The sequence below is a fragment of the Argiope bruennichi genome, chromosome 7 (genome assembly GCF_947563725.1).
Source record: "Argiope bruennichi chromosome 7, qqArgBrue1.1, whole genome shotgun sequence".
Classification (NCBI taxonomy): Eukaryota; Metazoa; Arthropoda; class Arachnida; order Araneae; family Araneidae; genus Argiope; species Argiope bruennichi.
Window position 1 is genome coordinate 20,240,763 of NC_079157.1, and position 14,366 is coordinate 20,255,128.

Below are 14,366 nucleotides of genomic sequence, written 5' to 3' on the forward strand. Positions count from 1 at the left end.
AAACATCTGAGCTTTTCAGACTTTGATACCCCCCAAATAGTATCTGTTGGCGTTATTTGTCACAATCATTCAATGTTCTACGAAACTTTCATTCATTTTTTTCATAAAGATTTTTTTTGTGTGTGAATCTGTAGTAGGATAATAATCATGGGATTTTCCCCTGGGTTTTATTTTCAAACATTTTTCCGATGTATTTTGTTAATAATTTTCATTCGATTTTTCTTCCAGGAGGAACAATACTTCAAATTGTCCCAGACGCTACCCATCATAGAAAATCTAATTGATGTAGTAAGTATAGATATCAACTTTTCTGACTTTAATACTCCAAAAGCGAATTAATTTCGAATAAGCATTGATAATACGAAAATTTTAACATTAACAGAAGCGTATTATTAATTTATTTAACTAAGCAGTAAAATATTTTTAAAATATAAAGAAAAAACTCATCATCAAAATTTAAAAAAAAAAATAATATTAAAAATTTGATTAAAGCTGTTAGGTAAATAAAAAATTGATTAAAAGATTTAAAGAGATTTAAAAAAAATATTAGAAAAATAATCAAATAGAAGTAAAATTTGTCACGTAAAAGCCACTTTTTAAAACTTAAGACAATATAAAAGTAGTTTTTGTGTAATAATAAGTTCTGAAGTTATGACGTAAAAAGCTTAAATTCCTTCTAGACTCCTCTTGCCCCTTTAGATTGGTGTTGTAATATTTTAGTAGTGCAGTTAATCTTTCTAGGTGCTCTAAAATATCTCCGTCTAAAATTGTTGAAATACGTAAGATGTGGAAGAGATGTAAGAGATGTGGAATTATATAAAATTCAAACAAAGGAACTAACAAATAGCATTTAATTTAATACATAAACATATTGTTTGAAAACAAACTCTTAAAACCCTCCGCGTTAAGATGGGTTTAGTTCGGTAAAATAGGGGTGAGAGGAAAGGAGGGGTGTTTGCATTTAGCAATAAAGTAACTTCCTGAAATGGCGCACATCCTTCCGTGTCTCGCCCCTTAGTGATAAAGAAACGTCGAAAAGGGGTCATCTCAGAATACTGAAACGAACAGTATTTTAATTATATTACGCGAAACAAAAAGGAACCGTTTTATATTTCGAAAATCATCGTTTCAGTATTAAAGCGACCGAGAAGCAAGGGGGCCAATTTTATGTGGAACTAGAGTGAATAAACATTAACGTGTTTATATAATTTTTTGAAATGAAGTAACAAAAATAGGAGGAAAAATAAGCCCACGCCTTTGTCTTCAAATATATTTAAAAAAAACTGATGACGACTAATTGTATATTAAATGCAAGAAACCTATTATTCTCCTTACGCCTCTGGATCAATTGAATGTTCTCTGATTTCAAATCAAATATGTTTTTGTATGAAAAAACAAGTTTTCATCGCTAATTATATTACTACTACCTCAACGCAACCCCCCCCCCCCCATAAAAAAAGAGAGAATTCTCTCCCGAAAGTTCTTACTATGATCTCCTATAAATAATTTATCCCTGTTTTCCCTCAGAATATTGTGGATTTTGGATGAAGAAGAAATGCAATCATTCATTACTGCATCCTTCATCATTCATTCATATTAGTGAACGATAGTTACGAAATATAGATCTTTGGCGTAAATCTAACGTTTCTATTAAATCCTTTGTAAAAATATGTATTTCAACAGTGATTTAGATCATCCCCTTTACATGTATGCAAAAGTATAAACTTTGAAGCATTTCTTTCAAAATTTGATGGCTATATTTTAGATTCTAAGCGTGTGTGCCACATTTTGCTTGAATAACTCTTCACGTTTTTTCAATTCCTACTATCACTTCACACCCTCCCTATTCATATTTATATATCTTGTTCAAATTTTCAATTGTTAATAAAATACTTTTCATTCGTCCACTCAAGTTGAAATACATATTTTTAAACTTGTAGTGGATGACACTTGATGTTAATACAATTTTTTTCAAATATAAATTCATTAATTAAATTTAATTAATTTTTAATATTTTAAATAGAGTTTTAGCAGTTTATAATGAAAATTGAAAACAACAGGCAGTAGTTCAATCGGTAAAATTGAAGGTGAAGGATGCGAGTTCAATTCTTGCGAAAATCAAAAATTTTTTTTATCCTTCTTTTTGGATACTTAATAATTGTTTTGATAATTATTTAATAAAAAAGTAAGAAAAAAAATTTCTTTGTTAACCTAAGTGGGAATTAGAGTATTTTTTTTTTTTCATAATTCTTGTTAATTATTGAGTTCACTTATACTCGAATGTTTAATTCGGTCGAATTATGAATAAATAAATAACCGCAAACCTATTGCAATCATATTTGCACTATTACAAATTGTGCTGTTTAAAAAATGCTTTTTGAGTTCCTTTATGGACAATATGGCTTCCGTGCTTATTTTTGATTAAATGACCCATGTTATAAGTATGTAAAATATTGGAATATCAGACATCTGTTTGGCTATTTTGAAGAAAGGGTTTCACGTTTCGCTTCATTTCAAAATTATTATAATGAAATTGCTGAAGCAAATGATTAGCTAAGTAAATAGTCGGATGAAATAGTTTTATGAAAATAGTTTTAATTTTAATTAGCAAATGTCCTTTGGAAATATATGAAAAGGGATCATCCTCAAGATGTTACAAACTGCTTTGCACAATCTTCTCTCTTTACAATAAAATTTCTTTTCAAGAATTTTCATAAGCATTCGAGCGTGTAAGAAGTAGGTTGAAGTAATTTTAACTATACGTTTATGCAAAAGCGCACGAAATATAATACTAAACATCAAATATTCTGAATCATATATACATTTCAGGTGCTCTACTTTTTGTTCAATACATTTTTCTGCAAGTCTTTTGAAATATGAATATTTTGCTTTCAATTACGAAATGTTGTATCATTATTTTCCACTCAGGCTTTCTCCGAGCAAATTTATCTTGGCACTGATAGAGAGAACACTGATAACAGTGCAACAAAGAGTATAATTGAAGGCTTTGAAGATCCTGTTCCGGAAGACGTTCTGGAATCACATGCTGATGTAAGTAATGTTTTTTATATCATATAAATTTTATTAATATTCTTCATTATAACTATGTAAAAAATAAAAAAAATCTATGTAAAAAATAATTATATAAAAAAGAAAAATGCTCAGTCAATTTCCTATTTATTTATAATTTTTTGAGCAATATTCCATTAAGTAATTGAACATTGTTATTAAGGGCGAATCATTTTAGTGCAGCTGTTTTTGCAAAACAGGAACAATTTTATGTGGAACTAGAGTGAATAAACATTAATGTGTTTATATATATTTTTTTGAAATGAAGTAACAAAAATAGGAGGAAAAATAAGCCCACGCCTTGGTCTTGAAATATATTTAAAAACAAGTGCTGACGACTAATTGTATATTAAATGCAAAAAGCCTATTATCCTCCCTACGCCTCTGGATCAATTGAATGTTTTCTGATTTCAACTCATATAGGTTTTTCTTTGATAAAACAAGTTTTCATCAAGTTTCAAGTTAGTTCATTTTCTAATTATATTACTACTTCCTCAAAAAATCCCCCCCCCCCAAAAAAAAGAGAGAATTGTCTCCCGAAAGTTCCTACAATGGTCTCCTATAAATAATTTATCCCTATTTTTCCTCAGAATATTGTGGATTTTGGATAAAGAAGAAATGCAATCATTCATTACTGCATCCTTCATCATTCATTCATATTAGTGAACGATAGTTGCGAAATATAGATCTTTGGCGTGAATCTAACGTTTCTATTAAATCCGTTGTAAAAATTTGTATTCCAACAGTGATTTAGATCATTCCCTTTACATGTATGCAAAAGTATTTGCATACATGTTGTATGCAAATACTTTTGCATACAACATGTATACAAGATGTATTTCATACATGTAATAGTGTGCATACATGTAGGAATACATGTTGTAGTTTGCATACAACATGTATTCTATATTCCCCATAAAGGAACTTTTTGAGTTCCTTTATGGGGAATATGGCTTCCTTGTTTATTTTTGATTAAATGACCCATGTAATAACTATGTAAAATATTGGAACTTCGAACAACTGTATGACTATCTTGAAGAAAGGCTTTTCACGTTTCGTATCATTTCAAAATTATTATAATGAAATTGCTGAAGCAAATGATTTACTGAGTAAATAGTTGGATGAAATAGTTTTATGAAAAGAGTTTTAATTTTAATTAGCAAATGTCGTACGGAAATATGGGAAAAGGGATCATCCTCAAGATGCTACAAACTGCTTTGCACAATCTTCTCTCTTTACAATAAAATTTCTTTTCAAGAATTTTCATAAGCATTCGAGCGTGTAAGAAGTAGGTTGAAGTAATTTTAACTATACGTTTATGCAAAAACGCACGAAATATAATACTAAACATAAAATATTCTGAATCATATATACATTTCAGATGCTCTATTTTGTTCAATACATTTTGCTGCAAGTCTTTTGAAATATGAATATTTTGCTTTGAATTACAAAATGTTGCTTTGAAATACAATGTTGTATCATTATTTTCCACTCAGGCTTTCTCCGAGCAAATTTATCTTGGCACTGATAGAGAGAACACTGATAACAGTGCAACAAAGAGTGTAATTGAAGGCTTTGAAGAACCTGTTCCGGAAGACGTTCTGGAATCACATGCTGATGTAAGTAATGTTTTTTATATCATATAAATTTTATTAATATTCTTCATTATAACTATGTAAAAAATAATTATATAAAAAAGAAAAATGCTCAGTCAATTTCCTATTTATTTATAATTTTTTGAGGAATATTCCATTAAGTAATTGAACATTATTATTAAGGGCGAATAATTTTAGTGCAGCTGTTTTTGCAAAACAGGAAAGAAAAGTCGAATGCTAAGTTTTCGCAAAAATTTATTACTCCATTGTAGTGCAATCTCTTGTGAAATGCTATGTGCTGCTGTCATTTTGTTAGATAATCTGCTCTTCGGCTTATTTGCAATTTTTAGTAGTGAAATTCTAAGTTTCTAAAGTCAAATTTTCATGATTTCAGTTTATGGTATTTGAAGCAAATAAAATTTTCTTGGTAAATCAACATACTAATGTTAATATGTTTGGGGGGGGATTTAATTTTAATATTTGAACAGAAACCACTTCGAATTCCGTCGCCATTGAACACAATTCCGAGCAATTGAAATTTATATATTTAGATAAAAGTACACCTGAATTTAAATACATTTTCTAACCATTTTAAATATTTATACAAGAAGATCTAGATATAGTTGATTTTTTAAGGCATTACATTGCTTTCTTATTTAGTATATATTTATAAACTTGCAAATTGAACAAGCGCATATGATTTTGAGGCATGGCAGTATAAGATATTTATGTCATTAAAATTTATACAATTATTTCTGTATTTTCATTAAGAAATATTATATCCGTAGAAATGAATATACCATGTAATTATCAAAACATATCCTTGCTCTAATCTAAAATATTCATCAAAAAGTAATTTTCAATTATGCACTTCAGACTAAGAATAATAAAAATATTTCAGTTTTTGGTATTCAATATTTTATTTTCAAATTAGTACCATTAATAAATGAATATCAATCAACTCTTGCCGTATTATTAAAAAGAAATGTAGTTATCAAAATGTTACAATTTCATAAGATTGCGTTTTTACTGATGTCTCCTTGTTAAAAGTTCAGAAGAAATGTTCAAAACATTAATTGCCTGTCGGAATCTGAATTACAGATAATATTCATATTACAATTATTCTAGAAAAGGTATTTAGTAAGGGATTTTTTTTAAAAACTTAATTGAAAAATCAGGTTTTGAGTGAAAAAAAAAAAAAAAAAAAAACTAGAGATCTATATTTTATATGCCCAGTGGCATAAAAAATGATGGTTCTGGATAAAAATTCTTATTGGATTTATCTTTTATATACTAGGCGCAAATGTGAGAAAGGCGTGTCATTTCTTATATTTAAAAATATTTCATCAGATAGGACAAAATAAGGTAAATTTTAATGTAAATCATTTATACTTTCTCATACGTGAAAAGAAAGCATTGTCATTTTCAAAAATAATCGAACTCAAAATTGTGACGAATTCTAAGATTTAAGCTTTTCTGAAACCGAGAAAAACATTTTTGAAATAGTGTTTGTTCTTGAACAACATTAATTATTTTATTTCTTTGTTAGACTAATAAAATTTGATAGAAATCCCTAATACCTAATTTGCTAAAATCCATTAAGAGGAAATCTGTCTGTCCAGATGTCTGAGATAAAGTGAACAGGCTACCTACAAAATATAAAGATTTAGGCAGGTGAAATTTTATACATATAATTAGTATCTAAATGGAGGACTGTCTGCAGTTCTGTACTGTTGCAAGCACATACAAACAACTTCAAAATCTTCAAACAAAGTAGGTAAATGAAATTCGGTTAAATTTTTGGCATCAAAAATTTAAATCCGTATCAAATTTTGAATGAAATAAAAGTGTTTTTAGTCTACCAGTCTATATTTTTGCTTGGATGTAAATGAGAACCCATATACGAAGGGCTGAAGTGAAAGAAATATGGTATGACATTTTGTAATTATAGTTGCATTTCTGTGAAACATTTTAGTTTTAATTGATCTGTAAAATGGCTTAATAAATGGCTAAATTCTGATATTTGTGCATTAACCTATGACAACGATTAAGCTTTAAAGATATCTCGTTAAAAGACTATTTGTAAACAATTGTTCAACAATGGAAAGCGATTAATACATAAAATTACTTTTTTTTTACTATATTCCAACACCCTAAAACCTTATGACTGAAAATAAAAATTCGAGCTTCGTGGCATCCGAGTAAACCTTAGACAAGGTCCAAAATTTTATATGGGAGAGCAGGAAATAAAAATGTTTCTTGAGAATGTAGGAGTGACTTTTATTGATGCCATTCCTGGTGATTTTAATTCAGTTTACATAGCTGACGATAACGACAATAACTTCTGTGATTATGAAGCTTAGAGTGAGAAAAAAAAAGTACAAAGAATAAATAACCATTTGTATAATACTAAGCTGTAATAAACATGTCCCAAGTAACTCGAAAAAAAATAAAGGTTTCAGAAAGATTTGTTCAACAAATGCTCTATTCCATAAAAAAAATTCTTCTAAATTTTTGCACAGATTGTTATAAATTTTCTTTTTCTTTTAGCTAGACGTCTTTCGGATTGTATCCGAATCGCTGGAAAAGTTAAGGGAAATTCTAGCATTGGAGGTATGTATCTTTTAACAATTTTCAACAATTTAGTATGTTTTAGAAAATTTAAATACCACCTTTCTACGCAATAGAACAGTCTAATAAGAAAGGGTTTAAGATCTGGTATATAGTATTCACATTTTTTCTTCTTCTGAGCTCGTGTTATTAAAAATCCCTAACTAAATGTCTCTTTATTTACTTAAAAATACATTTGCTCTAGCAAGATCGAGTTCCTTAAGATGATGTAATATTTAATTTGATTCTTGACTTGAATTTTATTTATTGGGGGTAACTCTGGGTAAGATTTCGAAAAATATGGATACTTAGTTTCTCAGAAGAGGGTCCATGGAATCCTTATTCTTCATTCCTCCGAACAGTTGAGCCGGAAAAATATTTTTAGCTGATGTAGTTATGTTTTATTATAGCTGATGTTTTTAGCTGAACTATTACTGAAGGTCCAGTAGCATTGCTAATGTATAGCACCTAAATAAATCGTGGAAAATTCTTACTGCCCCTACTATGGATTTTTTTCAATTCTTTCTCCTGTAAGAAGGGTAAAAAAATAAAGAAAATAAAAAATACAAAAAAAAAAGGAATTTGAAATTCATAGAAACTTGACGTTTCAGATCTCTCTGGGCTTGAAAAAAATTGAAAAATATGTTAATATTCATGCCACTTTATATCTGGAAATTTAGAATTAAACAAAATGAAATTTTCTTATATGACCTTTACTTTAAATTTATGGGCATTTTCAACAAATTTTCTACGAAATCCTTTCAGAAGAAATCTGTCTTTCCGGCTATCCGGGGACGAATGAAAATTATCATACAAAATGTTAAAAGCGGGATTGTTAAAATTTGGTTCAAGTTTCATATATAAATTGTAGATGTTTAGGTTTAGAATCTATAACGTAGATACGTATCAAACACGATAACAGAAAAAATGCAATGAATTAAATAAATGAAATTGGGTATAGGATTTGTGACTATAATAGCAATTCTATGACAAATTTTGCTATCGTTCGTATAAAAGATTATATTCAGAATTCAAGATATCCAATAATACACTAATTCATTAATTCATTAGATATTTTTTTAAACCATGAATGCCTCTTTTATTAGCTTTGAGAATTCAATTTTGTTATGATTTTTTTGTTATGTGTGAATGTTTATATTTTAATTTGTTAATGATGTGAATTTTAAAAGTAAAACTATTTACCATTATTTAAAAAAATAAATTTTTTCCTTAGACATAACTTATTTTTGTTTCATTCTTTGTAGAAGTAATCATGACTGGCTAGATGGATTCCCTACAGAAATGAAAAATTGTCATCTCATTTCCATAATTTGTAAAATTGATTTCGGCGTAGTTAAAAATATGTTTAAAACTTTCTGCTGCTTTTGTAATGTAATTAAATGTAATGTGTAATGTAATTTTGTAATTAAAAAAGATGTTTCCTCTAAAACTGTAACATTATTCATAAAATGTTTCATTTTGTATATGAAGTTAACTGAGCACTGCTGTTATCATAGGTGCATATTTGGCTAAGTACAAAAGAAACACATAAGGGCGGTTATTTTCTAATTTTAAAATATTATTTACATTCATTTGTTCATTATACATGAAAAAAAATCTATAACAAGTTTTAACATACAAAAAAATGCAATTCACTTCACATTCAGAAATCACATGTCTTTACAAAATACAAGTAAGGGAAATACAAAACTTAATTATAAAAATGTTAATTTGTGTAAGAACAAAAAAATTATTCTATACAATATTTCTAAAAATGAAACGATTCGTCAGTGAGGGTTATTAATTTCAGCTAATATTGATTTCAATAAATTGTTTTTTATAAAAAAAATTTCACCCAGTTGTATTTTATATGTAGTACCTTCTCAATTTTTTGGGTAAAGTCTTAATTTTAAAAGATATTGTGTTTTTATTCCAGAATTTTTGAGTCCGTCTTGTTCATCAGTTTTAATCTTGCAATTTTTATTAATCAGTATGTTTATAGCTAAACAAGAATAAGTTTATTTTAGAAATTATTTTCTTTTCAACGACATACCGAATAATCAAAATCTAATTATCGACTGAATCAAATAATCAATCAACTGAATAATCAAATAATCACAATCAAAAGACTTAGTGTTAGTTTCATCACTAAATTATGCTATTTTGAATTTTTGAAACAATTCGTGGCTTGGAAATCAAGTCGTTTATTGTCCATGAAAAGATTCATGTGAATCTCACTAAGTAATAAGAAATTATTATAATCTCTATCGTTTGGTTTAAAAAACATATGCTTAGAATGAGACAGGAAATGTTCATTCTGTTGTTCGCAAATCAGTAATATTAATAACATTTCCCAGACTTTTCTGATTTATAATAGGATTGGGAAATATTTACCCTTTCTAGAACTACGGACAGCACGCTTCCCACCAAATTCATCAATTGTTCTATGAAGTTATAGAGATTGGCATAAGTTCTGACAAATTCTTCAATACGGCAAAAACTTAAATACTTGAGTTCCATTTCTCACACAAAATTGCAGATCTTGATTTGTTATTTAATTATTAATTAACCAAATTAAATTAGTCTGATAAGCTAAACAATTCCATTTCCTTTAGCCGATTCTAATTTTAAAATTATTTTGATATACCATGATTAGGAAAAAAAATGGACTTTTAAGAAATTGAATCATCTGAATGATGGATAAATTTATATGCAAATGGAAATGAAAGGCAAGAGAGAAATGAAAAAATAAGCATGCCAGGAGAACAAATGTATTGTACTGGAATTAACTACATACAATAAAGTAGTTCGTGGACAAATCGTATCAAAAATTTTAAAATTATCCTCTACAAGATTTATTAATTTTTTTACGAAATATTAATTATTTAATATGCAATCATTAACGATGAAATTTGATTCCCAACAAGCTAAAATATTGGTAATGCCCTTAAAATTATTTGCTTTAAGAGATACTTTTGCTTTTTTTGCATTTGGACCGATTCTGACCTTTATATGAAGTTATCTACTCTTTTTTTCATACAAATACAATTACATTCAGAGAATACATTTTTCATATAAATGAATAGGAACCACTTTGTACACATTCATTAACAATTAATGATAAGAAAAAATACAATTTGACATTTATAGGCTATAGAACAAAAAGAAGCAATTTCATTAATTAAGAAACTTTAAATACAAAGTAAACAATAAATCACAAAGTTAATAAACACAAAGTTATTTTTGACCATTTTTCTGTAAAAACTCAATTGATGAACTTAATTTAATAAAGACAGTCTATGGTATATTTGCCTATATTATTCTTAAATGCTAAGAAGTCTGACTAAGCATGATTATTAAATAAGAAATTAAATATTGAATTATTAAATAAAATATCAATATTGCTATGATTTGACCCAAATATAATAACATTATGATTTTACATAAAGTATTTGGACAATAAATAGAAAGCATAAGAATTTCAAACTTCAAATAAAAACTTGCAAATGAAAATAGTTACTCTAAGAGAGAAATATTTCAAATTAAACACTTGGAACTGAAACCATAAATATAAGATTCAAAAATATCTTTTAAAAATCTTGGAAAATAAAATAATAATTGAAAGATTGAATGGTTTGCATATAAAACTTTTGGAAATGTAAATAAACGTAAGATTCATGTGTTTGAAATAAATCATTTGGAAATAATAATAATAAATGCAAAATTCAAAAATATCAAATGAAAAAAAAATTGGAACTAAAAGTAATAAATGCTAAATTCAAAGATTTCAAATGAACATTCACTTGTGAATGAATGTAACAAATACAAGATTCAAATTACTCTTATAAGAAAAATATTTGGAAAACAATAACTTAAAAAAATATTTGGATAATTAAAATATATATATATATTTGTATTTGTAAACATGTATTTTGGCACAGTGATAATAGAGGGCAGCTTAGTGACTGTCAGACGTGTAACAATTTACTCTGATTCATTTACTACATTATTCTAATTATCATGTGCCATCATGAAGTATATAAAAAGCCTGGTCTGTTAATTTTTTTTTTCACATGGTCTGTATGCATATTAAAACAAAAAGCAATCTTACACAATAAACACCAGAGCATAGTGTAATTACAATCAGAGGTGTAACACATTTCCTCTAAGGTATTTACTAATTTTCTCTGATATCATTTGTCATTATTTTTATTTATTCTTCAATTTAAAAACCCTGGAGTTAGATAAATTTAATTAAATTAAATTTATTTGGGGAAATCCTTTTTCTTGATTTTAGTAGCAGGTACATAAATTTCAAATTCAACAAATTATAATATTATGAATAAATTTTAAATAATGGATATGAAAAAAATAAAAACATTATAATATTTTAAATAATAATATGAAGATATCCTTTGCAATTATATTATAATCTGAAAATTCAATTTAAAATAAAATTTAAAGTACAGAATATAAATCTGGACTTTCACTCGTTGAGACAGTTGATGGATGCTTTTTTATAAACATTGATCACTTGTTTAAGGGAATGTTCTCTATAACAAGTGAAAGGGAATTTTCTTCCATCACAAACGACGCAGGAATTCACAATGGAAAACAAATCACCTCCAACGATAGATGTATCCCCTAAAGCAATGCTGTATGATTTTCCACACTTTTCAATACTTACTTGAGTGTTCGCTACTGATTAGAAGTATGGATTTTTTATTATCGATAGCTATAAGTTCTCACTTTATCTTCCGATTTCTTTCGGAGACATCGCCATCCATAGGGATATATTTTTTAATGAGATGATAGATACCCATTTACTTGATTTATTTCAAATTTGGAAACAAAGATGAATATTCGAGAACAGCTGAATGTACGTTCCCCTTCCTTTTTTTTAAAGTTTGAATTCTTTCGCTTACCTTGTTCATTACAGGTTTATACTTTTTAAACTTTTACATTTTAAAATATATATACATACATATATTCTGAATTTCATGCCATTAAAAAATTGCCTTAATTCAATTTGATAATGTGTATTTGTTCTACATTTTTGTATTTAAGATAAATATAATTTTTAATATTTTGATACATCATTTGTTATTTGTCTGAAGTTTGATATTCACTGGTGTTGAACGAACTTTCATGACAATCGGGCATTCGATGCTCATCAAACTTTCATAACAATCGGAAATAAATCTCAACAATATTTTGGGTTTCATTTGAAAAGCACAGTAATGATATTGGTTTCATGTAGATGAAAGGAGGATAGCAATTAATTTGATTAATATTAAATGCATATTTCTCAGATTCCCTGAAATTTTCTCATATATTTTTTAAAAAAATACTGTTCTGTATTATTAACCTCACGCAAATGAAGGTTATTTTCTAATTTTAAAATATTATTTACATTCATTTGTTCATTATACATGAAAAAAAATCTATAACAAGTTTTAACATATAAAAAATGCAATTCACTTCACATTCAGAAATCTTATCTCATTACAAAATACAAATAAGGGAAATACAAAACTTAATTGTAAAAATATTAATATGTGTAAGGACAAAAAAGTATTCTATACAGTATTACAAAAAATGAAACGATTCGTCAATGAGGATTATCAATTTCAGCTAATATTGATTTCAATAAATTGTTTTTTTGTAAAATTTAGGTCACCCAGTTGTATTTCATATGTATTACCTACTTAATTTTTTTGTGTAAAGTCTTAATTTTAAAAGATATGGTGCTTTTTTTCCACAATTCTTGAGTCCGTCTTATTGATCAGTTTTAATCTTGCACTTTTTATTAATCAATAAGTTTATAGCTAAATTGGAATAAATTTATTTTAGAAATAATTTTTTTAAACGACATATAAACATGACATACTGAAGAATCAACTGAATCAAATAATCAATCAACTGAATAATCAAATCATCTCAATCAATAGATTTTGTGTAAGTTTCATCACTAAATTATGTTTTTTGAATTTGTGAAGCAATTCGTGACTTGGAAATCAAGTCGTTTATTGTCCATGAATAGATTCATGCGAATCTCACTAAGTAATAAGAAATTATTATAATCTCTATCGTTTGGTTTAAAAAACATATGCTTAGAATGAGACAGGAAATGTTCATTCTGTAGTTCGCAAATCAATAATATTGATAACATTTTCCAGACTCTTCTGATTTATAGTAGGATCAGGAAATATTTACCCTTTCTAGAACCGCGGACAGTACGCTTCCATCAAATTCATCAATTGTTCTATGAAGTTATAGAGATTGGCATAAGTTCTGACAAATTTTTCAATATGGATAAAACTTAAACTTAAATACTTGAATCCATTTCTCACACAAAATTGCAGATCTTGATTTGTTATTTAATTATTAATTAACCAAATTAAATTAGTCTGATAAGCTAAACAATTCAATTTCCTTTAGCCGATTCTAATTTTAAAATTATTTTGATATACCATGATTAGGGAAAAAAAAATGGACTTTTAAGAAATTGAATCATCTGAATGATGGATAAATTTATATGCAATTAGAGATAAGCTTCTAAAGAATTTTAAAAATCTAAAATTGCTTAGAGTTTACTGGTTGAATTATCAGATTTGAAAATCTCATGACATGCAAACGTCAGTTCAGCAATTAAAACTGACCACGGTTCGAAGATTTAAATATCACTATTTAGTTGCTGAAATTTTAATGAACTGTTTAAGGAAAAAATATAATTAACGAAAATGAATTAAGTTAAAATCAAAAGGTTTTTGATGAAAGTTTTAAGCTTAGAACCAATTTTTTTATTATTCTGTTTCCTCAACAAAGTAAAGAAATAGAATTTTGTTATACTAATTATTCATCAATATTCCACTTATTGATGAATAATTAGTATTAGCAATTATCTACTTATTGATGATTTTAATACTGATAAATCTCTAAATTCAAAAAATCCTTCAAATCAAAAATAACGGTTCCGCTATTAAAATTGTCTGTGTATAAGCCGATAAACGAAAAAAAAAAAAAAAAAACCCTACAAGGACGAAATTTTGTATGTAGAATTATTTATCTTTCAAACTTTTGACCGTCTGT